Genomic DNA, 2985 nt, shown 5'->3' with positions numbered 1-2985 from the left:
AATTGTGGGAGAAGTAAAGGTCAGAGGTCAAAAGTCAGAGCGTAAAAGTTGTTCGGCATGAGGAGACGCATAAGTGTATACAGGTTTCATTGCTGTACCTGAAACAGGGCATGAGCTACACCAGTTCAAAGTTGGCATTTTTCAAAGGCTTCCTACAGCGCCACCCTTTGGCCGATTGTTGCGAGCTTCGCGCTTTAGCCGTTTGGCATAGTCCTCTGCCATACTGCCGAGTTTCGTAAAAAGCGACTGCACGGTCTAGCCGCTAGAGCAAAAGTGGCGGAAGAATAATAATAATGAAAAAGTCCAATATCAATGAGTGGCCATTTGCCACTTCGTGGCCTTGGCCACTAATAAATACCAAACCTGCAACTATATTTTCAAAGTGTTGCTGCTGCCAGATTCATCTTCTTTGCCCTGTAAAGCCCTCTTCCAGTTCAACAGTGATGTCCACTATTTCAACACAAGACAGACTAACCATTTACATCTTGCAAAGTTCCGTAATGGTCTTTGTCAATTTTCCATCAGGTTCAGGGGGGGCTCAGCTATGGAACAGTCATATTGCAATTTCATCAAAGTCTACTTCACTCAATCAATTTTAATTAAGCATCATCAAGTGGGTTCTAATTCACTTGATGAAATAAAAATCCAGTCTCCAACTCACACCCACATAATACACTTGCACTCACTCTTTTTCTTTTATAGCTTTGTTTTTTCTTTTCATACAGTATATTTATTAGTTGTATTATTTATGTTGCTATGTTTTTTTGTTCTTTTATTTCTATGATTTTGTATTTTATTGATGATACATGAGGTGAGATTAGCCTTGTAAACCCAACAGGGTTTTCTAAAGTTAATGGGGAAAATTCACTAAATAATTAATGCCAGTCCTTGTCCCTTGTCCCTTTTATGCCCATATATGGAGATTCCTGATGTCATCAATATTAAGCCCATACATACTGTGTCAGTCTCATGTGGTCTATGATGTCAGTCATCTCCATATTTGGGGGGAAAGCTATTATTTGCATTTTCCCATTCAAGTCATTGGAGAGAATTAATTCACAAATAAATTAATATACATTTTAAACTATATAACGTATCTCTTAGAAAAATGCACCCAGGCGTGTCTGGTGAAGCTGGTCGATTTGACATTATGACAAATGCGTGCCACCAAAACTATGGGAGGAGTAGCGTGGCAAAATAAAGATTATCTGGAAAGATGGATGGAAAGATGAAAGGAATAAAATCAGACAAGTGCCCTGTGAGGGCAACCACCAGGGGCGTCACAAGGGGTAGGAAAGTTGGACTGAGTTACTAGGGCCCAAGGTGGAGGGGCCCTAGTAACTTTAGCTACTGAAAAATAGCAGATATACAAGCTCACAGCGCGGCACCAAGTGCCGCGCTGCGAGCTTGTAGATCTGCTATTTTTGAAAAGTTGTGAAAATGTGCGCAAATCTGTGAATATATGTATTTTTTTAGTGAACATTTGTAACAAAAATGTTGCTTCTGGGGGGTCCCTGGAACTAAATATTTTGAGATGGGGGGTCCTTCACATGAAAAAGTTTGAGCATCACTGACATGGAAACATAGGTTTCTTGGCACACATTTTCACGATTTTTCAAAAATAGCAGATCTACAAGCTTGCAGCGCGGCACTCAGTGCCGCGCTGTGAGCTTGTATATCTGCTGTTTTTCAATAGTTAACATTCATGGGGGGCCCGCAGTGAATCCTTGTACCCAGGGCCCAGAATTTGGTGTGACGCCCCTGGCAACCACACCAATAACTTTTTTGTCATGTTCTCACCTGACACCTGACTTGTTATCTACGATACAGCCCAAGTATTTGTGTGAGGACGCTGTGCACATGCATGTGTCATTCCATTGATCGTTTACAGTACTATATCCGTAGGCCAGATGTCAACAACAGGATCAACATTGATCTTAAAATTAATTTATAAACGTAGGCCTGAATCTATTTTAGGGGCAAGGCCACTTGGCCTTTGGTATTGTAAATGTTTTGAGGGCACAAAGGGTAAATGCCATGCAGGGCAGGAAGACCATCAAATAAAACAACATTTTTGACCAAGAAGTATTTGAATTCAAGGCTTAAGGATGATTTCAAATGTAATATGTAGACTATCAGTGGGGGGAAAAGAAAAGAAGAATCAGCCTCAATCTCAACAAAAGACACTGGCGTCTACATGACAAGAAAGATACACTGGTGTCTTGTATCTACATGACTATACTGGTGTCTACACATTGATAAGAAAGGGACAGAGGAGAAAGTGGTACAGTCGGATTTAAGGCCACTGTGGCCTCAGGGCATGACGTTCTTTTGAAGGGCACAAGGCCAAACAGCTGGGGCAAGGCAACGACGGCCTCCCTGAAATTCCTGCCCACATCCAAAATGTTAGCTGCTGAGTGTCCCCTGGAAATTCCTCTGTTCGGTCTTGTTCATATCGTTAGTTTTGTTTTTTTCCTGCCTAAATGTCCAACAAAGTCACAGATATAAATGCACTGTTAATTTATTTATGACTAACAAAAGCCAATTTTGTTTTTGAAAGGTGCTATATAAATAAAGTTGTCCCATATTGTAGCCTAAATTACCAATGATACTAATGAAGGCTCTTTTCCATTCTGCTCAAACAGAGTCAGTGTTACCAATGATACTAATGAAGGCTCTGTTTGATTCTGCTCAAACAGAGTCACAGTACTGATATTGTCTCATGTTGGCTCACTGGAAACACTCTGCTAGTGGGTCTCAAAGTGTGGTCCAGGACCCCTTGTGGTTCCTTGAGGGGGTTCCAAATGTAACTTTGAGTACACTCTCATAGTAGTTATGGGGGTTCTTGGGAAAAAAATAAAAAATAACATCATAATAAGGACGAGGCCCAATATGGCAGGGGTGTCCAAAGTGTTTCGGTTTGTTTTTAATGAATGCTAATGTTTCTAAAATGACAGAACTGGCTGCATTTTTATAGGGCTGTGT

The sequence above is a fragment of the Nannobrachium achirus genome (genome assembly GCF_963921795.1).
Source record: "Nannobrachium achirus genome assembly, chromosome: 5".
Taxonomy (NCBI): Eukaryota; Metazoa; Chordata; class Actinopteri; order Myctophiformes; family Myctophidae; genus Nannobrachium; species Nannobrachium achirus.
This window is presented reverse-complemented; position numbering follows the sequence as displayed.